This window comes from Mobula birostris, chromosome 4 (assembly GCF_030028105.1).
Source record: "Mobula birostris isolate sMobBir1 chromosome 4, sMobBir1.hap1, whole genome shotgun sequence".
NCBI classification, from domain to species: domain Eukaryota; kingdom Metazoa; phylum Chordata; class Chondrichthyes; order Myliobatiformes; family Myliobatidae; genus Mobula; species Mobula birostris.
In genome coordinates this window covers 28,713,398-28,737,611 of record NC_092373.1, presented here as the reverse complement: position 1 = coordinate 28,737,611, position 24,214 = coordinate 28,713,398, and the positions used below count along the sequence as shown (strand labels likewise).

At 45.7% G+C, this 24,214-nt stretch overlaps 1 protein-coding gene across 1 annotated transcript in view; it reads right to left on the bottom strand.

The window, feature by feature from the left end:
* The window catches only part of LOC140195872 (uncharacterized), a 128,619-nt gene extending 104,619 nt beyond the window's left edge, over nt 1-24,000 (bottom strand). The window contains exon 1 of the mRNA XM_072254512.1: nt 23,888-24,000. The gene's annotated coding sequence lies outside the window, so the exon portion shown is untranslated. The remainder of the gene's footprint in view (nt 1-23,887) is intronic.
* Nucleotides 24,001-24,214: the final 214 nt, after the last annotated feature.

The window sequence follows — 24,214 nt, the reverse complement described above, 5'->3', positions numbered from 1 at the left end:
GTTGTTTGCGTTTTTTAAGAAGTTGTTATAGGTCAGTCAGATGACCCAAAGACAACACTGAAATGCAACATTTGAACTGGTAAGGAACGAATATAAAAGCAGAGGCTTTGAATGCAAAGTAGCGATAACTCTCCAACCACCAGAGACCAACCATCTTGGCTGTGGAGTACCCCATGGCCAGCATAGACTCCCTTTACTGGTATTACTTTTCCTATTACAGGTTTCCCCCGCCATCCGAAGGTAGAGCGTTCCTATGAAATGGTTCGTAAGCCGAAATGTCGTAAAGCGAAGAAGCAATTACCATTTATTTATATGGGAAAATTTTGTGAGCGTTCACAGACCCAAAAATAACCTACCAAATCATGCCAAATAACACATAAAACCTAAAATAACAGTAACATATAGTAAAAGCAGGAATGATATGATAAATACACAGCCTATATAAAGTAGAAATACTTCTCTACAACGATTGCCTGCACAGATCTCCGGAGCGAAAACCTCACGCAAGCGTTCTCGGCAGAAAATCTCGCGCAAGCGCTGTTGGCATAAATGCGCTCTCCAGTAACCTTTAAACTATGAAGCTGCCAAATCTACCTAATAACATGTTAAAATACACAGCCTATATTAAGTAGAAATAATGTATGTGCAGTGTAGTATCACTTACGGGAATTGGGAAAACAGCTCCGAGCACACTGATGATGGTATGTTAGACTGAGTCGTCGCAGGCTGGGTGGTGCAGCGGCCTCCACCCTCCAGGCCGCCAACCCGATACATTGCCGCGAAGAACGCAGGGATCCAGCGATAGCCGGGAGGCACACAGCACATCGTTAAGAAAAAAGCCAAAATAAATATGCTAATTAATTAGGTGCTGCCCGGCATGTAAATGTCAGCGCAGATCAGAGGCGATTGCCGATTGCATCGCCTCTGATCTAGGCCGACAATTACGTGCTAGGCAGCACCTAATTAATTAGCATGTTTATTTTGGCTTTTTTCTTAAAGATGTGCTGTGTGCCTCCCAGCTATCGCTGCGTTCTTCGCGAATCGGTACAGTATCTGTCCGGGGCCTGGGTGTTGGGGTGGTGGGACACGGGGGTGTCATCTCATCGTCGATCAGGGCAGGCAGCTCATCTTCTCCTATGACTGCCTGCCGCGATGTCGAAGGTCGAGGCTCGTCGTCTGCTGTGGCTGATGTGGAAGGCTTGCTTGACTACTGAGCCTCGCGCATTTTTCTATCATACAGTTTTTTGTAAGGGCTCAAACCATCCTGCAAATATCCACTAAACCGACGTACCCTTTCAAAATTAAAGTCGTACTTTATCATTGCAGTGAAAATCTCACGCAGTTGCTTCACTTTCTGCATTTGGTTTCGATTGTTATCCTTTCCTCTTCCAATTGCATCAGCTCTTCATCTATCAGTTCTTGGTCATGGGATGCCAAAACCTCTTCAACATCATCTTTGTCAACTTCCACAAGCCAAACTCACTTTGTCCTTGCTTCGTTCACCACGATCGAAACGCTTAATTATGTCTAGTTTTATGCTAAGTGTAGCACCCTTACTCTTTCAGGCTTTTCCGACACCTTAGAACTCATCTTGCTAACGGCTGCTCAATGCAACGTGTTTAAGCAATGCCGTTCCTAATCCGGGGGAGAGCGGCTGCTCGGGGCGCGCGCTGCCTTTTATCGCGCGCTGATTTTTTTGCGCGCTGCCTTTCTTTGTAACAGTGAAAACACTTTCTGAAAGCGAAAACGGGGTACTAATGAAGGTCTTTCGTAACAGTGAGGTTTCGTAAAGCGAACGTTCAAAAAGCAGGGGACACCTGTATTTGACTGTTCATTGAGGGTTAGGAAAAATTAGTAGGTGTGCACACGGGTATTCAGCTGTGTAAATTCGGCGTTCTTCCATTGAAACAATAAAGGTACTTGTTGTTAATTACAGATTCTCTCTGCCTCTCTGATCATTATTACTAAGGGTAAGGTTCATGAATGGCAAATACAAGAGGAGAGGAAGAAAATCAATTTACATAAAATACATAAATATTAATAATATTTATAATAATTAACATTCATAAGAATTAATAACTAAAACATATAAAAGTTAATGATATGGAACGGACAACCTGTAGGGACATTCTGAGGGAATTGGTTCTCCTGCAGAAGTAGAATAATATGCAGAGATGCAGGAAAAGAGCAGGTTAATGACTCTTCTCTCAGAAGGTGGTGAGTCTTTGTGCTTGTATTCATTCACAACTGAGATAGATAGATTTCTGGAAATTAAGGAAATGAAGGGATCATGATGATAATGCAGGAGAATGACACTAAGGTAGAAGATCAGCCATTATCTTAATAAATAGCGGACCAGGCTCAAAGGACCAGATGATGTTGCATTAGGGAGTAGAATTGTAGAATTGTTATTTTCCTTATATTATCCTTGTAGTTTAACTTTCCTATGTTTGCTCATATTTTTATATAATCACCTATATATATGTAAATATTCAGTGAATTTTCCAGCAATTATAGTATAGTTGCTTCTGTATTTTTCTAGAAACTTTTTAGTTTTCAATAGCAGGTGTCACCCTACTTGAATATGGTTTGTTACATGTTGTAACTTAGTAGATGCACCTTTGGCAGCAATTACAGCCTTGACTATGTGTGGGTAGGTCACTGTCAGCTTTACACATCTGGACACTGCAATTATTTCATAATCTTCTTTACAAAACTGCTCAAGCTTTGTCAGATTGCATGGGGATTGTGGGATGAACAGCCCTTTTCAAGTCCAGCCACAAATTCTCAATTGGATTGAGGACCGGACTCTGACTTGGCCACTCCAGGACATTAACTTTGTTGTATTTAAGCCATTCCTGTGTAGCTTTGGCTTTATGTTTGGGGTCGTTGCCTTGCTGGAAAACAAATCTTCTCCAAGCTGCAGCTCTTTTGCAGAAGCTCATGGTCAAATGAGCTGTACTTCCTTTCAGGGGGATGGAGCAGCCAGCTGAAGAAGGCTAGCAGCTGCCACATACCTCCAACCAACTGCTCCTGCACAGCACAGTCTGAAGCATCAGTTGTCATGGCTATGGGTGCACTGGGGAGTGGCTGCGCCAGTAGGGTTGTGTTGGAAAAAGCTCATTTGGTATTATCAAATGTCCTGGAAATGTTCACTGACCAGCCAAGCATGTGATTAGAGTTATCGCATTTAAGCGCACTATACAGGGGAACATAAGGTCAGCAGCTCGTGGAATGAAGCAGTGATAGAAATTCACCATGCCTAAAAAAAACCCCTGTAGTTTTTAAGCAGTGCAGGGTGGTGGGAAATCCACAATAGTGGCTACTTTTGATGGGAGGGGTTTTGCATCTTCGGCAGAGATGTGATGGCTGGGAAAGTCATGGTTGACAACCCAAAGCCGGGTTAATAATCAGCCTGTGTTGGCTCAAGTGCTCAAAAAGCGTGCAGAGATGAGATCTGTGTTCAAAATTGGATGCACTGGCAACAAGTACGTCATCCAGGTAAACAAAAAGAAAATCTTTTAATACAGAGTCCATCAGCCGTTGAAAAATCTGTGCTGTATTTTTCAGTCCAAGCGGCATGTGCAGAAACTCTAAAAGGCCAAATGGGAATGTTGGTAATGTCCTCCGAGCACACGGGCACCTGGTGGTAAACTCTAACTAGATTTTCTTTGGAAAAGATTATCTTTCCAGCTAAAGATGCTGAAAAGTCTTGAATTTGTGGGACGGGGTAACAATCGGGGTTGGCGGCCTCATTAAGGCCACATGGGTGGCAACCATCATCGGACTTAAGGACTATATGGAAGGGCTATTCGATCGGCATTCAATGCCAAGTCTTTCCATGTGAGCAAACTCAGACTTCGCGGTCGCCAGCTTTTCTGTGTCCAGTCTACATGCTCGGGCACGGACTGGCGGGTCAGTTGTGGGAATGTGGTGCTCGACCCCATGTTTTGTGACTCCAGTGGAGAATGAGGGATTGGTGAGGTTTGGGAATTTGTCCAGCAGTCAAGTAAACTCACATGAGGTGGTGCATACGGTTGACAGAGTTGTTCTGAGGGAGAAGGATAACAACACCAAATCCTTGACACCCACAAGCCGGCAGTTCTTACGATCAACTAAAAGTCCTTGGACAATCAGGAAGTCTGTACCGAGCAGAGGTGTAGCCACTTTAGCCAGGACGAAGTCCAATGTGCAACATCACTCACTGAAGCAGAGGGTCACCCGTCGTGTCCCATAGTTCTGGATCCTATGACCTCCACTGAGGTTTCATTGCTCTTTGCCTTCTCATCAATAGGCGATACCGACAGCACACTCACTTAAGTGCCTGTTGTCACACAGGAAACGTCGCCCTGAAAGGGTGTCTGTGATGAACAGGAGACATCCCTGGCAGCTGGAGCCCATGGTGTTCACAGGCCTCTGATGTGTCGATGCACTGGCACTGTCGAAGCTGCAAGGTGGTCGACATTTCCTAGCGCTCGTACCAAAGCAAACGGGGTAAAAACAAACGCTTCTGTTTCACAGGTGATGGTGTCCTTATGTTGTGAGCCTTACCGACTGGGCTTGCTCAGGTAGAGAAAGGAGGAGGAATGATGCTCAGCTGAGTGTAGACTATCAGCCATTTTAGCAAGCTCCCTATAGCCGATCATGGGTGCATTAGCGAGGGCTACACAAACTGGATCAGGCACTTGCTACCTCAGGAGTTCATTAAAATTAAAACAAGGAGGGTGATTTCCAGGAGAGACAGCTTGTGGTCCATTAGCTCTGAAACCAGGCAAGGAGAGCAACTGGTTGGCGTGCTAATACTCTGATGGTCCAAAAGTGTGTAAAAGGTGAGTTTTCAGCGATTGGTATTAATCGTGTTCAGGTGGGCGTTCAAGCAGACTCACTACTCTTGCGGCCATGGAGTTGCTGAGCGATGCTACCACATAGAAATATTTGGTGTTTTCGGCAGAGATTTCTCACGGGGCGAACTAGTCCTCAGCTTGTACAAACCAAACGGTGAAATTTTGCTCCCAAATCCCCGGCAGTTTCAAAGCGACTATGGTGGTCGACATGTTCAACAGCTCTGAAATTGTGCTAGAGTTCTGGGGTCACCAGTGTAGGTTTCCGGAAATAAAATGAAGTGAGCTGTTTTACACTTATCGAAACCTGTGACACATTTGATTGAATTCTAAAACCCACACAACAAAAGCACACTAAAAACCTTTTACATAATAATGTCATCACATCAGACCAGCCTCTTAAAGCAAAACCCCAACTCAGTGTTGGTGGTTGTGAATTATGTACATTTCTCCCCATTATGTTACCCTACAACTATACAACTACTATATACACATCCACAGTATAGTAACTTTGAAATTGCCCTGTTCAGGCCTAAAGATTTAATTGCTGTGGAGGATTTATTTCTTTTGTGGGATTAATGTCTTTCCTGATAAGGGGGGGGTAGTCACTCCGCTTGGAAGCCGAGACTTTGTAACTGTGAAACAATCTCAGGTTCAGGTTCTGGGATCTCCTCCGTGATGGTTGTCGGAGTTGACTCTGAGACTGCTGGAAGAGGTTCTGACAGCTCTGGACACCTTTCTTCTGGATGTGCTGGCATCCCGAGCAGCACATGGCAAGCTGCTCGATCTGCTGATCTATCCCAGGCCACCAGATAAACCTTTCAACCAATGCTTTCATTTTGACCACGACTAAGATGACTGGCATGTAGCTTCTCCAGCTCTTTAGCTCTCAGCTCGGATGGTACAACAACTCTCAATCCCCACATAAGGAAACCCCTGTCCAGGGAAAACTGGGGGTACCGGAGTTTCTGCTGCACATTTCAGCCATTATGAGTTGTCATGTAGACCTGAGACTGTCTGGTTTCCCTTTGGATCATCTCTAGACTTTCAATTTGCGTTAGGTAAAATATCTCAAGAGGAGTGTTCTTTTTTTATAATTTTTTTCAGGTATTTCTTTTTCCAAGGGCAAAAGGGTTTCCATTTCCACTTCCAATCAGCATTTCCATGATTAGTTGTCCTCTTGAATTCAGTCTTGTAATTGTGCCCTGCAAGAAACTGAGCCCATTTCTACTGCTGCTGTTAGTGGGACACTCTTCCGTGTACATGAGTGATTGATGATCAATAAACTCTTTCCCAATGGTTGAACCGTTTTACACCCCAAACCAGACTCAAGCCACTCTGTCAATCTGCGTGTAATTTTTCTCTGCAGCGGTAAGGGAACATGATGCAAAGGCTATGCGGCAATCACTTCCATCACTCATAACATGTAACATGGCTGCACCTATACCATAAGGTGATGCATTACAAGAAAGCTTCAAGGGACGATGTGGACCATAATGGGTGAGGACAGTGTCTGACGTCACCATTTCCATTCCCTTTCGGAAAGCCACCTTATTACTGCCTTGTCCATTGCCATTTCTTCCCGATCTGTAGTAATGAGTTCAAGATGTGGAGAACAGTGGTCAGGTTTGGCAGGAACCTGTTATATTAATGGACAAATCCTAGGAAGAACCACAACTGTGACATGTCTTTTGGCCTTGGGGCATCCATCATCGCTTGAATTTTCTGAGCATACTTGTGTAATCATTGTGTATCGATGGTGTGACCACAATAAGTAATGCGTGGTTTAAAGAATTTACACTTGTAGCGTCATGCACTGAGCTCATAATCTTCAAATCTTTTTAACACTGTCTTGAGAGTGTTCTTTGTCATCCTTACCAGTAACATTCAGGTAACACTAAGTGCCTGCACGGCCTTCCAGCACTTGGTCCATAGCTTTCTATCAGAGTGCAGACGCAGATGCTACTCCAAAAATAAGCCTATTATAGTGAAAAAGCCTTTTGTGAGTGTTTATATTTTCAAATCTCCCCATGGTCATACAGCTTTACATCTCTATAATCTCTCCAATCTCCAACTCTATGAGATGCCCACCCTCCCAATTCTATATCTCTAGATGTTAATTATTTGTAATCAGGCAGTCAACTTTCGTTGTCATAATATTCGTAATTTCCTCCCTAAGCTCTTGTTCCACTTTCTCAACGCTCATTATAACTTCTCTCTCATCTAGGATGACCACCTTTTCAAAGTGATGAAGAAAGATAAAGCAGAGTATGAGGTCATGAATGGGAATTGGATTTCAAATCGGCTTATTATTGTCTCACGTACCAAGATAGAGTGAAACGCTTGTGAAGCACCTTCAATTACTCCAAAAGACTGAGGTTTGCTAAAATACTGAAAGGCTTTTACTCGCTGTACAATACGACCTCCACAGTGAGTGCCTGCCCCCGGACTGAGGGGGAGGAGCAAGGCAAACACCTTTATACAGGATCTGTGGGTGGAGCCACAGGGACAGTCAGCAGAGGGGTGTGTCCAGACAGGTAACCGAGTTACAACATATATACATGGTTTACCACATTCACCCCTCCTTTTTTTAAAAAGAGTCCCTCGGGGTGAAGTGACTGACAATATTTACAAGAAGTATATTTACAGGTTAAGTCTATCAGGCGGTCGAGTCCGTCGCTGTGATCTACGTAGCACCGGCGATGGCGGTTGTGCTGGCTCTGGCCTGACTTCAGGTGTCAGCACGTTAGGCATCGGTAATCCCTCGTGCGTGTGTGTCGCGCCCGGTATGGGAGTGTCGTGTGGTGTCTGTATAGGGTTTGGGGTGCACGGTGTCTCGTAGGTACATACATTGGTGGGTACGGAGTCAATAGTCACCACGGAGTGTTCAGGGTAGGGGCCCGGAGCTCCTGCGGGCGCCAGGTCGCGGATGGAGACCGTGTCCTTCCACCCATCAGGTAAAACCACGTAGGCATACTGGGGGTTCGCATGAAGTAAGTGAATCCTCTCGACTATCGAGGAGTATTTATTGCTCCTCGCATGTTTCCGGAGCAGCACTGGCCCCGGGGACGTCAGCCAAGATGGTAGGGTGGTTCCAGTGGTCGATTTTCTGGGAAAAGAAAAGAGCCGCTCATGAGGGGTGGCATTGGTGGCTGTGCATAACAGGGAGTGGATGGAGCGGAGTGCCTCGGGAAGGACCTCCTGCCAGCGAGAGACCGGCAGTCCCTTTGACCTGAGGGCTAAGAGTGTGGCTTTCCACACTGTGCCATTCTCCTTCTCTACCTGTCCATTCCCCCGGGGATTATAGCTCGTGGTCCTACTGGTTGCAATTCCCCTAGCCAGCAGGTATTGGTGCAGCTCGTCACTCATAAACGAGGACCCTCTGTCACTGTGGATATAGCATGGGTATCCGAACAGAGTGAAGAGCTTGCACAGGGCCTTTATAACTGACGTGGTAGTGGTGTCGGGGCAGGGGATGGCGAAGGGGAACCGCAAGTACTCGTCAATTACGTTAAGAAAGTACATATTGCGGTCGGTGGAGGGAAGGGGGCCCTTAAAGTCAACAATCAGTCGCTCAAAGGGGCGGGTGGCCTTGATGAGTGGTGCCTTTTCGGGTCGGTAGAAGTGCGGTTTGCACTCTGCACAGACTTGGCAGTCCCTGGTCATCATCCTGATCTCCTCAAGGGAGTAAGGCAGGTTCCGGGCTTTCACGAAGTGGAAAAGCCGGGTGACTCCCGGGTGGCAAAGGTCTACATGTAGGGCGTATAGCCGGTCGATCTGCGCGCTGGCACATGTTCCCCGGGATAGGGCATCGGAGGGCTCGTTGAGCTTCCCAGTCCTGTACATGATGTCATAGTTGTAGGTGGAGAGTTCGATTCTCCACCTCAGAACTTTATCATTTTTGATTTTGCTCCGCTATTGATTATTAAACATGAATGCGACTGAGCGCTGGTCAGTTAGCAGGGTGAACCTTTTGCCGGCAAGATAGTACCTCCAGTGCCTAATAGCTTCCACTATGGCCTGGGCCTCTTTCTCTACCGCAGAGTGCCGAATTTCAGGGCCTTGAAGGGTATGGGAGAAGAACGCCACTGGTCTTCCTGCCTGGTTGAGGGTAGCAGCCAGCGCAAAGTCGGAGGCGTCACTCTCTACTTGGAAGGGAATGGCCTCATCCACCGCATGCATCGCTGCTTTGGCAATGTCCCCTTTTATGCGGTTGAAGGCCGCGCGGGCCTCGGCAGAGAGGGGGAACGTGGTGGACTTGACCAGGGGGCTGGCCTTGTCTGCATAGTTAGAGACCCATTGGGCGTAATATGAAAAGAAGCCCAGGCACCTTTTGAGGGCTCTGAGGGTATTGGGAAGAGGGAGTTCCAACAGGGGGCGCATACGGTCAGAGTCAGGGCCAATGACTCCATTCTCCACGACACACCCAAGGATAGCAAGTCGGGTGGTCCCAAATACACACTTGTCCTTGTTATAGGTGAGGTTGAAAGATTTGGCCGCTTGGAGAAAGTTTTGGAGGTTGCTGTCGTGATCCTGCTGGTCGTGACCGCAGATGGTGATGTTATCCAGATATGGGAACGTGGCCTTCAGTTGGCACTGGTCCACCATCCAGTCCATTGCCCTCTGGAAGACAGATACACCATTCGTGACACCAAAGGGGACGTGCAGGAATTGATAAAGCCTGCCGTCCGCCTCGAAGGCAGTGTAAGGGCGGTCCTCCCGGCGGATGGGGAGCTGATGGTAAGCGGATTTTAGGTCTATGGTCGATTACACCTTGTACTGTGCTATCTGATTGACCATATCCGCGATGCAGGGTAGAGGGTACGCGTCGAGCTGCGTGAACCTATTGATGGTCTGGCTATAGTCCACGACCATCCTATTCTTCTCCCCGTTCCGAACAACCACCACCTGCGCCCTCCAAGGACTTGTGCTTGCCTCAATGACCCCCTCCCTGAGCAGCCGCTGCACCTCCGACTTAATGAAAGCTCTGTCCCCCGCGCTGTACCTCCTGCTTTTAGTTGCCACGGGTTTACAGTCGGGGGTCAGGTTGGCGAACAGCGGTGGGGGAGGGATCCTGAGGGTGGAGAGGCCGCAAGTGGTGTTGGTAGTGTGGCAGTTGGCATGATGTTGGGTGGGATGCGCGGGTCGGTGTGTGTGTGTGGTCAGTAGCGGGGTACGTGACATATCTCCACAAAACAGGGGATTTATGACAGTAATTGGCGGGAGGGGCCCATCATACTTCATTGTCACGCTCTTCGGGTGGCTCTGGAAGTCCAACCCCAACAGCACAGGGGCACACAGTTGAGGCAAGACCAGTAACTTAAAGTCCCGATATTCTGTGCCCTGCACCACTAGCGTCGCTACACAACCCCCCGGATGTCTGTTGTATGCGACCTGGAGGCCATGGTGACCCTCTGACTTACCGGCCGTATCATGAGTCCACAATGCTGCACCGTGGCTGGGTGGATAAAACTCTCCGTGCTGCCTGTGTCAAACAGGCAGCTTGTCCTGTGCCCCTCCACCAGGATGTCCATCATTGACCTTGCGAGCTGGTGGGGAGCGCTTTGGTCGAGGGTCATGGAAGCCAGGGTGGGGTCGCTGTCTTGGTCCGGCGCGGTGGGGTGGCCCGTGAGCGCCCGTTGGTCGTAGGCGGTGGGAGGTGGCGCCGACCAAGATGGCCGCCCCCATGTCTCGCACGTGGTGGCAGCGTGCAGGGAAGATGGCGGCCCCCATGTCTCGCACGTGGTGGCAGTGTGCAGGGAAGATGGCGACCCCCACGTCTCGCACACGGTGCTGCTCAATCCCGCTCGTGGTTTTGACTTACAGACCTTGGCGAAGTAGCCCTTCTTTCCGCAGCTGGCACAGGTAGCTTGTCGGGCCGCGCAGCGTTTCCGGGGGTGCTTCTCCAGTCCGAAGTAGCACTTCGCGGACTCACAACTGGCTGCAGCCGAGGTCGATTCGCCAGCGGGTTGCGAGGTCTGCGGCGCCCACGAGGCCATCGGGGGATCGTGTGCCTGGAGAGCCTCGGAGTTATGCAGAGCGGCCTCCAACGTATCAGCCAGCTCGATCGCCGAACTTAGGGTAAGATCGGCTTTTTCCAGCAGCCGCTGGCGCACGTACACTGACCTGGTCCCCGTAACGAAGGCGTCTCTCACTAGGAGTTCTGCGTGCTGCGCCGCCGTCAGCTCCTGGCAATTGCAGGCCCGCACGAGTGTCTGTAGGGCCCGGACAAACTCAGCACTCGATTCCCCGGACCGTTGTTGCCGTGTCGCTAAGCGATGCCGAGCATAGACGCTGTTGATCGGCCGCAAGTATTGTCTTTTGAGTGCGTTCATCGTGCCGTCATAGTTCGGCTGGTCTCTGATCAGCGAATAAACCCGTGGACTGACCTTGGGGAGTAGAACTCTGCGCTTCGCTACTTGGTCGGTCGCTTTAATCTCCTCTAGATACGCTTCGAAGCAGGCCAGCCAGAGTTCGAAAGCGTTTCCAGCGACAGGCATTTGCGGATCGAGGTCTAACTTTTCTTGTCTCAGGGCCTGTTCCATGTTTTAAAACGCACAGTGAATAAAATTGAAGCACCTTCAATTACTCCAAAAGACTGAGGTTTGGTAAAATACTGAAAGGCTTTTATTCGCTGTACAATACGACCTCCACAGTGAGTGTCTGCCCCCGGACTGAGGGGGAGGGGCAAGGCGAACACCTTTATACAGGACTCTGTGGGAGGAGCCACAGGGGCAGTCAGCAGAGGCGTGGGTCCAGACAGGTAACCGAGTTACAACATATATACATGGTTTACCACAGCTTGTCTTGTAGACTGGTTACACAGTACATTGAGGTAGAACAAGGTAAAACAATAAAATGCAAAATAAAGTGTAACACCTGTAGATAAAGTGCAGTGCAGGTAAACAATAAGCTGTAAGACCTTTAACAAGACAGATTGTGAAATTAAGAATCCAATGTATTATACTAGGGAAGCTTTTAATTGTCTTATAACGGTGGGGTAGAAGTTATCCTTGATCTGGGGTTGGGGGTGCGGTGTGGCTGTGCTTACAAGCTTTTCTATTTTCTGCCTCGTTCAGCCCCATCATGTGGCATTCTACACTTTGGAAAATGAAGTGAACAGTCAGGGCCTCACTGAAAGGGATCAAGTCAGCTCCATGCTGTGCTGAAATTTGTACGAGCCTTCTCAACGATGTTTGATGTCAGCATGATATTGAGGTAGACACGTTAAACCAGAACTTCAAGTTCAATTGTCATTCAACCATACATGAATACAACCAAACAAAACAGCATTACTCCAGAGCCAAGGTACAAAACACAGTGCCTACAGACATAAGCAGCACAAGGCACATATAAGGTATCAGTAAAATACAGTCACACAAGAATATATATAGCCCAAAATGCTGAGTCCATGAATGTTGCAGAAATCTGCAGCTGAACACAAAACAGCTTGTCTTCTGCTGAGCGAACACTGGGAGGCAGCACCTACTCCAGCTTAGACGCCATGCCATACCACCTCAGGTGGAGAACACCAACTCCGACACCTCTCTCTGGGCAGCTTTAAACAGGCAACACCATGGCTTGAGGCCTAGTTCTCACTACGACCAAGGCAATGCATCGCTCCCGCTGTCCGCCAATAAATCAAAGAATCGGACTTGCGGCATTCCACATTAACAATGTCCAACAGGGTCCTGCTATCAGAAGAAAAGCGCCTAGGACAATCACTCGTTAGACTGAATACCACCTTCATGCCCCGACTCCTCTGATGCCTCTCTGTTGCAGGCAGCCCCACAGTCTGCACCGTCCAGCTCCTTCAGTTTCACCGCCAACGAGCGACTCGCTGATGGGGCAGACCTGCAGTATTTTAAGTTCTTAGTGTCCAGCAGGATCTTGCAATCACAAAAAAAATGTTTAAAAAGGACTATAACACCTTTGGTTGACCACTCGGAAGCTGCTGCAATCGAACATGCCACCATCTTACTGGAAGACCACAGTCAGATTCTGGACTCTTGTGGACTTTGATCAGATCTCTGGAAGCCTAGCAGCAGTAAAATGGCTCAGGGACTGAGGAGAGGTGGGCTGCATAATAGATCCTGGAGCATCTATGAGAAGTTCCAGCTCCTGTCTGCCAAGCCTGCTGCTTGCCACTCTCATCTTTACAACATGCCATCCCCCTACTGCAATGCTGCCCCCCCCTCTCTCTCTCTCTCTCTCTCTCTCTCTCTCAGTTTACGAGCAGAACTGGACCTTTGTCAGGTGGGACAGGTCTTTGTTCATGTCTTCTCTCAGGGAGTTTTAATTAGCAACCTCTAGATAAGAGTGCATAACAGGCAACAAGTATATATGATGCACTAAACCCTTGACTCTCCTATACTGTATTCCAAAAAAAAAAACATCTATAAGGTCTCTATGGTCACCCTAGCTCCTAAAAGCTGAATATTCCGGAATGTGCCAGCAATTCATTGGCATTCACCAGTGCAGTTCTCAGAAAGCTCAGGACCCTGCCAAGTTAGACCTGGCACGATTTCAGCTTTTCCATTTACTTCAATGGAGGGAAATGTGTATGAGGGAGCAAGGGAACTTTTGGATTAACGGAGCTTCCTTCAATCGGTCTATCATAGAACTGAAAACAGAATTACATCTTTAGAAAGCGGTGACATGGGTCAGAGAATGTTGAATCTTTGTGGGTGGAGTTAAGAAACTGCAAGGGTGAAAAAAACATTATGAGAGCCATATATATTTTTTTAGGCATCCGTTAGTCTCGTGAGACCATGAATTTGCGCCTTGGAAGGTTTCCAGGGTGCAGGCCTGGGCAAGGTTGTATGGAAGACCGGCAGTTGCTCATGCTGCGAGTCTCCCCTCTCCACGCCACCAATATTGTCCAAGGGAAGGGCATTAGGACCCATATAGCTTGGCACCAGTGTCGTTGCAGAGCAATGTGTGATTAAGTGCCTTGCTCAAGGACACAACACGCTACCTCAGCCAAGGCTCGAACTAGCGACCTTCAGATCACTAGACAAACGCCTTAACCACTTGGCCACATGCCAACAAATAGTATATATAGGCCTCCAAATAGTAGCCAAGATGTGAGGTTGAGATTACAAAGGGAGCTGGAAAAGGCTTGTATTAAGGGTAATGTCACAATTGTAATGGGGGACTTCAATATGTAAGGGGATTGGGAAAACCAGGTTGGTGTTGGATCACAAGGAATTTGTTGAACGCCTAGGAGATGGCTTTTTAGAGCAGCTTGTGCTTGAACCTGCTTTGGGGAAAGGCTATCTTAGATTGGGTGTTGTGTAATACCCAGATCTTATGAGCGAGCTTAATGTAACAGAACACTTGGAAGGCAGCGATCATAATGTGATTGAATTCATACTACAATCTGAGAGAAGCACAAGTCACATGTATCAGTATTGCAATGGAATGAAGGGAATTACAGAGGCAAGGGAGAGGAGCTTGCTCACCTCTGGTTTGGAGGAGGATACTGTCAAGGATGACGGCAGAGTGCAGGTGGCTGAGGTTTCTGGGAATAGTTCACAAGGCGCAAGACAGATATGTTCCACAGAAGAAGTTGTTCTCAAATGGCAGGGATAGGAAACCGTGGCTGAGAGAGGAAGTTAATGATTGCATAAAAGTCAAGGAAAGGGCATATATGATAGCAAAAGAGAGTGGGAAGTTGGATGATTGGGAAACTTTTAAAATCCAACAAAAGGCAATGAAAAAAGCTAAAAGAAGGGAAAAGATGAAATATGAGGGCATAAAGCAGGATACTAAACATTTTTTTAGTTATTTAAAGAGTAAAAGGGAGGTGAGAGTTGATATTTGGCCTACTGGAAAATAATGCTGGTGAGGTAGTAATGGGGGACAAAAACGGCAGATGAACTTTACAGTACTTTGCATCAATCTTCACTGTGGAAAACACTAGCAGTGTGGCAGAGGTCCGTGAATATCAGGGAGCAGGAGTAAGTGCTATTGCTATTACAAAGGAGAAAGTGCTAGGTAAACTGAGTCACCTGGACCAGATGGACTACACCCCACAGTCCTGAGAGAGGTTGCTGAATAGATAACAGATGCACTACTCATGATCTTTCGAGAATCACTTGATTCTAGCATGGTTCCAGAGGACTGGAAGATTGTAAATGTCACTCCACTCTTTAAGAAGGAAGGAAGCAAAAGAAAGGAAATTGTAGGTCAGTTAGCCTAACTTCAGTGGTTGGGAGAGTGTTGGAGTCTATTATTAAGGAGGAGGTTTAGGGTACTTGGAGACTAATGATAAAATGAGTCAAAATCGGCATGGTTTCTGTAAAGGGATCTCTTGCCTGACAAATCTGTTAGAGTTGTTAGATAATCAAAAGACATTTGATAAAGTGCCACACATGAGGCTCTGGCAGGGTTTGCAAGACATTACTTCTTACAAAGCGAAACCCAATAGCATGAATGGCAGCGATGCTTCAGTACCAGATGAACTCAATGCTTTCTATGCCCGCTTTGAAAGGGAGAACACAACTACAGCTGTGAAGATCCCTGCTGCACCTGATGACCCTGTGATCTCTGTCTCAGATGCCAATGTTAGACTGTCTTTAAAGAGGGTGAACATTTGCAAGGCAGGTCCTGATGGATACCTGGTAAGGCTCTGAAAACCTGTACCAACCAACTAGGAGCAGTATTCAATGATATTTTCAACCTCTCACTGCTACCGGTGGAAGTTCCCACTTGCTTCAAAAAGGCAACAATTATACCAGTGCCTAAGAAGAATAATGTGAGCTGCCTTAATGACTATCACCTGGTAGCACTCACATCAACAGTGATGAAATGCTTTGAGAGGTTGGTCATGACTAGACTGAACTCTTGCCTCAGCAAGGACCTGGACCTACTGCAATTTGCGCATCACCACAATAGGTCAATGGCAAATGCAATCTCAATGGCTCTTCAGACAGCTTTAGACCACCTGGACAACACAAACACCTATGTCAGGATGCTGTTCATTGACTATAGCTCAGCATTTAATACCATCATTCCCACAAACCTGATTGAGAAGTTATAGAACCTGGGCCTCTGTAGCTCCCTCCGTAATTGGATCCTTGACTTCCTAACCGGAAGATCACAATCTGTGTGGGCTGGTGATAACATCTCCTCCTCACTGATGATCAACACTGGTGCACCTCAGGGCTTGTGCTTAGCCCACTGCTCTACTCTCTCTATACCCATGACTGTGTGGCTAGACATAGCTCAAATAACATCTGTACATTTGCTGATGATACAACCTTTGTTGGTAGAATCTCAGATGGTGATGAGAGGGCGTACAAGAGTGAGATATGCCAACTAGTGGAGTGGTGTCGGAGCGACAACCTGGCACTCAACGTCAGTAAGATGAAAGAACTGATTGTGGACTTCCAGGAGGGTAAGACGAAGGAACACATACCAATCCTCACAGAGGGATCAGAAGTGGAGAGAGTGAGCAGTTTCAGTTCCAGTGTGTCAAGATCTCTGAGGATCTAACCTGGTCCCAACATATCTATGCAGTCATAAAGAAGGCAAGACAGCGACAATACTTTATTAGGAGTTTGAGGAGATTTGCTATGTCCACAAAATCACTGAAAAACTTCTACAGATGTACCATGGAGAGCATTCTGACAGGCTGCATCACTGTCTGATATGGAGGGGCTACTGCACAGGACCAAAAGAAGCTGCAGAGGGTTGTAAATCTAGTCAGCTCCATCTTGGGTACCAGCATACAAAGTACCCAAGACGTCTTCAAGGAGCGGTGTCTCAGAAAGGCAGCGTCCATCATTAAGGACCTCCAGTATCCAGGGCATGCCCTTTTCTCACTGTTACCATCGGCTTGGAGGTACAGAAGCCTGAAGGCACACACTCAGCGATTCAGGAACAGCTTCTGCCCCTCTGCCATCCGATTCCCAAATGGACACTGAACCCGTGAACACTATCTCACTTTTTAAACATATATTTCTATTTTTAATCTATTCAATATACAGTAATTGATTTACTTATTTAGTATTATTATTTTTTTCTGCTTCTTCTATATTATGTATTGCAGTGAACTGCTGCTGCTAAGTTAACAAGTTTCACGACACATGCCGGTGATAATAAAACCTGTTTCTGATTCTGATGAGGCTGCTTAAGAACATAAAATCCTGTGGTGTTACAGGAAAGATACTGGCCCGGATGGAGGAATGGCTGTCAGGCAGGAGCAGCGAGTGGAAATAAAAGGGGCCTTTTCTGGTTGGCTGCCAGTGACTAGTGGTGTTCCTCAGGGGTCAGTATTGGGACCACGACTTTTCACATTGTTTGACAATGATTTGGATAATGGAATTGATGACTATGTAGCAAAGTTTGTGGATGATATGAAGATATTTGGAGGGGTAGGTAGTGCTGAGGAAGCAATGTGATTGCAGCAGGACTTAGACAATTGGAAGAATTGGCAAAAAAGTGGCAGATGGAATACAGTGCTGGGAAATGTATGATAATACATTTTGGCAAAAGGAACAATAATGCGGACTATTATCTAAATGGGGAGAAGATTCAAAGTTGAGAGTTGAGAGTTAAAGGGCAAAAGTTTAGGGGTAACATGAGGGGGAACTTCTTTACTCAGAATGGTAGCTGTGTGGAATGAGCTTCCAGCAGAAGTGGTTGAGGCAGGTTCGATATTGTCATTTAAATTTAAATTGGACTGCTATATGGACAGGAAAGGAATGGAGGGTTATGGGCTAAGTGCAGGTTGGAGGGACTAGGTGAGAGAGTTCGGCACGGACTAGAAGGGCCGAGATGGCCTGTTTCCGTGCTGTAATGGTTATACGGTTATCAGAAGTACAGAGGGACTTAGGAGTCCTCGTGTGAGACTCCCAGGTTAATTTACAGGTTGAGTCTGTGGTAAAGAAGGCAAATGCAGTGATGGCACTTATTTCAAGCAGAATGGAATACAAAAGCAAGGAGGTAATGCTGGGGCTTTATAAGACACTAGTCGGGCTGCATTTGGTGTATTGTCAACAGTGTTTGGCCCCATAACTCAGAAAGGATGTGTTGTCATTGGAGAAAGTCCAGCGGAGATTCACGAGGATGATTCTGGGAATGAAGGGGTTAACATATGAGGAGCATTTGGCAGCTTTGGGCCTGTACTCACTGGAATTTAGAAGAATGCATGGGGATTTTATTGAAACCTACCGAATATTGAAAGGACGAGATAGGGTGGATGTAGAGAGGATGTTTCCTATGGTGGGAGTATCCAGAACTGGAGCCTCAAAATTGAGAGATGACCTTTTAGGACAGAGGTAAGGAGGAATTTTTTTAGCCAAGAGTAGTGAATCAGTGGAATGCTCTGCCACAGACTATGGTGGTGGCCAAGTCCGTGGGTTTATTTAAGGCAGAAGTTGATCATTTCCTGATCAGTCAGGGAACCAAAGGATATGGCGAGAAGGCAGGTGTGTGGAGTTGAGTGGTATCTGAGATCAGCCACGATAAAATGGTGGAACAGACTCGATGGGCTGAATGGCCTAATTCTGCTCCTATGACTTATGGTCTTAGTCTATAGTCTTAAGTTCCACTCTGGCCGCTTACATGAAGGCACTGTTGCCCTGTCAGTGTTTGCTCTCAGATGAGATGTTAGTTCGCTGCCTTGGATAATATTTACCCCTCATTACAATATGCAACCTGTTCACCTGGTGATTGTGGGAGCTTTCAGTGTGCAAACTGGCAGCCATATTTTTCCTATTTTGTAACTGATTGCATTTAAGAAATACTGCATTGTTTGCAAAGCATTTTAAGGTGTCCTAAAATGGAGCAAAAGGTGGAATTTTCCTGTAGAATAGTCAAGTTTATTGCTAAGATTCTTTCTATTACTGATTCTGGGCGATGTACAATAACATAAATTTACAATAACGTAACACATGAAAGAGCACAGAAGAACATTTCGAATTTGAAACAGATGCAACATTTTAATTATTCTCACACTAATATTTCCAACTTCATAAAGAAGAGCAGGATGTGGTTAGTGATGGCATTTTTTCTCCCTTTATGTATGTGATAAGCTCAAAAGGAATGGTATTATTGTTGATGACATCAAATTAGGAGTTTGGCAAACCCTGAGAATCACAAGAACCCAAAAACTGATTAACCAAGTAGATAAATACATGGTAGGTATAAATCATGGCAGAAATTGGTAAAAAAAAAAAATCAAGACCAAAAAAGATTCTAACCAATGAAAATATTAAGAATGTGCATTCAACAGTGATGTGGATGTACAGGTTGGTTTCAAAGCCAATGAAACATTGAATACAGGCAATGAATGATAGCACTTGGTATGGGTTAATTTAAGCAACTTTAGTAGAGTTGTATACAGTTCTGGGTACTGCAATATTGAGTGTGGATCGGAGCCCTGTGAAGACTACAGAATTCATGGGAATGTTACTGCAGTTAAGGAGTAGAATAGTAACACAGTTGGATGAATAGCTACAAATATGCTTTAAAATAGGATATACAATGAAAAATTCTTTTCACTATTTGGCATATCAGTATCATGAACTTCAAGATTACACCAAATTAAAAAAAAAGTCCTGTATTTCTGTAGAATCTACCACGTGGGAGAATATTTCACAACCAAAGAAGTAGCACTGTGAGTGAGATTAATGCCTTTTTCTGTACCATGGACCCTTTTACACCCATCTGGGAGAGCACCTCTTCCTGTAACACCTCACTAGGGAGGAAGTATCTCTGACTGTGCAGCACCCTCAGTGCCCCTAGAAAATGTTACTTTGCACTGGGGTCTTTAAAGATTTGAATCTGCAACTCTAACTCGGGGCAAAGATCTTTTGAGGGGAAGGGTGACTGACACACACACACATAAAGACCTTGCAATGTTATGTCCATAACGGCAGTTTCTTACAAGGGCCTCAGACGTTACAGGAAGACGACTGAAGAACGGGATTGAGAGGAAAAGAAAAAACAGCCGTAATCGAATGGTGGAGCAGACCCGATGGCGCAATTCTGCTGTTGTATCTGACAGTCTAATATGAATTATTTTGCCATGAGTGCAATAGAGGCAGTAGTTTTCACTGTTAGCTATGTAGGGCACAGAATTTGTGTCACTGTCTCGGTTATGGTGCTGTGCATATACTGTAACCTGCCAATTATATCCTGCACTGTATAATTTCCTCTTCATTTAAGTATCACCAAGGGATTTATTAAAAAAAAGTCTCCTTGTTCTGTCCATGATTCTAGCATCCATTGGAACCACAGTTGCGCTTCAGGACGACTGTTCATCCGAACCAAGACATCCCACCTCTCCCGGAAGTTCTGGGAGTCTCCCGCATATCGATAGTGGCTCCCTGACACCCGGAAATTATCTACAATATCCTGGAAATAGACTTTTTTGAGAGGGAGAGGGAGAGCGAGCATCCTGATTGGTCTCTCTTCGTGCTAAGCGTGGTCCCCAACCACCGGGCCGCGAGGAAACAATATGATTTGCTGATTATGAGTCAGCTGCACCTTTCCTCATTCCCTGTCACGCCCTGTTGAATTTTAAAGCACGCGAGGTCATCAGTGACCCAAGAAGTGCAAAGGAATGGGTCCGTGACCCACTTGTGAATGTCCCCGGTGAATCATCCATCTCAGTGCGGGGAAAAAGATCAACTCCTCAAGCTTGCAAATGACGGTGGGCTGAAAAGTATGTTTGACATAACATCTCTGCTGGCATTCTGGATCAAAGTCAAGGCTAAATATCCTGAGATAGCCATGGAAGCACTGAAAACGTTGCTTCCATTTCCAACATATCTCTGTGAAGCAGGGTTTTCTGCAATGAATGCAACGAAAACTAAATTGCGGAATAGTCTGGACACAAGGAACCCCCTTCGAGTATCGCTGTCTCCCATCACCCTTCGATGGGACCGTCTTGTTGCAGGGAAACAAGCCCAGGGCTCCCACTGATTCAGCGATATTGGTGCGTTGCAATGATTTTATATGTTAATACAGGGAAAATATGCGCTGTATGTTTAATATCCAAACGTTACTTAAAATGTTATGATGCGATTGACTTATCACCTATATTCCGGCTGTGATTAACACCCCCGCCCCCAGTTGGCCGGTCCTCAAGAATATTGTCAATATTAAACCGGTCTGCGGTGCAAAAAAGGTTGCAGACCCCTGCTAAGTAGACCTATCAGTTTTCTCTATGGGCAGGCTTTACAGTCGACCTCAAAAATAAAGGCAGTGTTGCTCGCTGCGCTGTTTGCAACAGTGACTTTTCTATTGCCCATGGTAGGTTAAAATGTAAAAGGCATGTTGAGGTGAGTTTAACAGGAGTCATTCGTTCATTAGCATAGCTAATGTTATTTAAACTAGCTGGCTGGCTGGCTGCTAAGGAGGTTTTAGAAAGGGAAGGAATTCCATGGACTCAGTGATTATGTTAGAGACTGAAATAAGGAAGGCCCAGGCAAATAAAGAGTCAGTAGTGGCAGTGTTCTTTGACATTGAAAAAGCCTATGATATGATGTGGAAGGAAGGATTATTAATTAAACTGCACAAGATGGGGGTTGGTGGGAGAGTTTTTAATTGGATTAAAGATTTTTTGTTTGGTAGAAAAATTCAAGTTCGGATTGGATCAGAATTATCAAAACAGTACATAGTGGAAAATGGCACACCTCAAGGTAGTGTGATTAGCCCGTTACTTTTCATCATTATGATCAATGATGTCTTCACAAAGGTACCAGTGGATATAGGTAGGTCACTGTTTGCGGATGATGGGGCCTTGTGGAAAAGAGGCAGGAACATGGACCATATAATCAGGAAACTACAAGAAGCAATTGATGAAGTGGTGGAGTGGGGTAGATTTGTGGATGTAGATTTTCAGTAGATAAAACTCAAACTGTATTTTTTACCAGGAAAAGGGTTGAGGTAGGGAAGAAGTTAAGGATGTATGGGGTTGAATTAGAAAGGGTTGCATCATTTAAATTTCTGGGAGTTATACTTGATTCACGATTAACATGGGCAGACCATATCAGGAAAGTTGAGGAGAAATGTAAAAAAGTAATAAATGTGATGAGATGTTTGACTGGTAGGGAATGGGGAGCAAGTTGTTCAGCTTTGAAGAGAATGTATGTGGCTTTAGTAAGATCTGTATTGGATTATGGAAATATAGTATATGGATCAGCAGCTAGGTCTCTTATAAGGAAACTGGATGTGATTCAGGCTCAGGCCTTGAGAGTGTGCAGTGGGGCTTTTAAAATGTCACCAGTGTCAGCACTACAGGTAGAAATGGGAATAATGCCTTTGGAACTAAGAAGGATGCAACTGATGGCAAACTACTGGGCTAACTTGCAGGGGCACAATGATTCTCACCCTACTAAAGGAGTGTTGCAGGAGTGCTGGGAAAATGGGAGGTTTCAGAGGGATACCTTTAGTCGGGCAGGGAATGATATTGCGAAAGAATGTGGAGTGTTTGATCTGAGGATAAGTCCTTCAGTAGTTTAACCGGTTGTAGCTCCATGGAAGCTTGTATGGCCTGACATAGACTGGCATTTGTTAGAGGTAAAAAGGAAAGAAAGATATAAAACAGATTTGGTAAATGCATTTAACTGTCATGTGATGGAAAAGTATAGTGATTATACTCACGTTTATACGGATGGTGCGAAGGAACCTGAAACAGGAGTGACAGGGTTTGGGGTGGTAATACCAGCAAAAGAAATTGGAATCAGCAGAAGAACATCTGGTAAGTTAGGAGTGTTTACAGTGGAGATGCTGGCAGTGTTGGTTGCGTTGCAATGGGTGCTGAAAGCCAGACAAGCCAAAGCATTGATATGTTCAGATTCACCCTCAGTTCTAGCAAGTTTAAGGTCTTTTCACACAAACAGTCGGCAAGATGTACTTTATGAAGTCCTTCAGTTAGTTACAAGAATTGCAAATCAGGGAGGTCAGGTAAAATTTCTATGGGTTCCCGCACATGTAGGGGTGAAGGGGAATGAGAGGGTGGATGAGTTGGCAAAGAGGGCGTTAAAGAAAGAAAATGTGGAAATGCACATTAGTATCAGTAAAGCAGAGGTTAAGTGTGTAATCTGGGAAAAAGTCAACCAAATGTGGCAAGAAAGATGGGACAGGGAGGGGAAAAGGAGACATTTATATCAAATACAAAAGAGTGTTGCAGTTACTAGGGTAGGTAATGGAAACAGAAGAGAGGAAATTGTGTGGACTAGGTTAAGGCTGGGGCATTGTGCATTAAATAAAACATTGAAAATGATAGGGAAACACCAGACAGGATTGTGTGAGGAATGTCAGGAAGAGGAGTCAGTAGAACATGTAGTTCTGAGTTGCAGGAAGTATGGTATACAGAGAGAGATGATGAGAAATAAATTAAGGGAGTTGGGGATGCAGGAATTCACACTAAAAGGGTTGCTGGGCATGGGTGAGAGAGCACAAGTCCGGGTATTTTTAGCGTTTTTTAAGAGCTACAGGGGTTTTTTATAGAATATGACGAATAAACAGGAATAGGATACTAGGATGGTCAAAGATGGGAGGGTGAAGTGTAGGGGTGTGTGTGTGTGTGTGTGAGAGAGAGAGAGATTGGGTGAAGGGATTTAGAATGTATGTTTAGTTCACATTCTGGAGCAGAGGGTGGCGGTAATGCACCATTAAGCTGGATGCCAACCACCGTAAAACAAGATACAGACAGACAGGCTGCTAAGGAGCTACTCTATTGATGTCCTACGTGATGAGGCCAAACTCCCTGTAGACTTACTTAAAGTTGTAATAGAATAAATATGATAATATAAGTACATATTTTAATGTCGCATTTTTTGCATGTACCCAACTTGGTTTACAGATTAGACAAAATCACTAAACAAAGTATTACATACACCCTTGGAGGTCGACGGGGTGGGTGGGATGCTACCTCCCTGAAATGAGTTTTTGCAGGTGGGATGTCTCCGAACTTATCTCTCACAAAACACACAAGCGCAAACGTAACTGCACGGTGGACACAACCCCTCTCACCCCCTTCACCCCACTTCAGTTTCATGAACCAAAGCCACCCACGGGCTGTTTACCTTTCATAAACGTGGGTTGCTAAAGGACCTGCTCATGGAACCAAGATGTTCATCCCCTTTCTGCAATTCCAGCGTTGTCGGGAGCGGGAACAGCCGAGCAGTCGTATGTTTGCTGCGCGTTGCGATGGCAAACGCTATTGTGTTCTGAATATGGGCGGGACCATCAGTTCTTTAGTCCGAAGAGCTGAACTTCTTTGAGTGATTTTGAAATTTCCTTCCGTCCTTCGAGGAGCTTTCCAAATGTAACTTTTAAAATTAAAACCTTTCCCCAAAATATCAATAATATTTGTTAAGGGCAATGGATGCAGTCACGAACAAACACGCTTT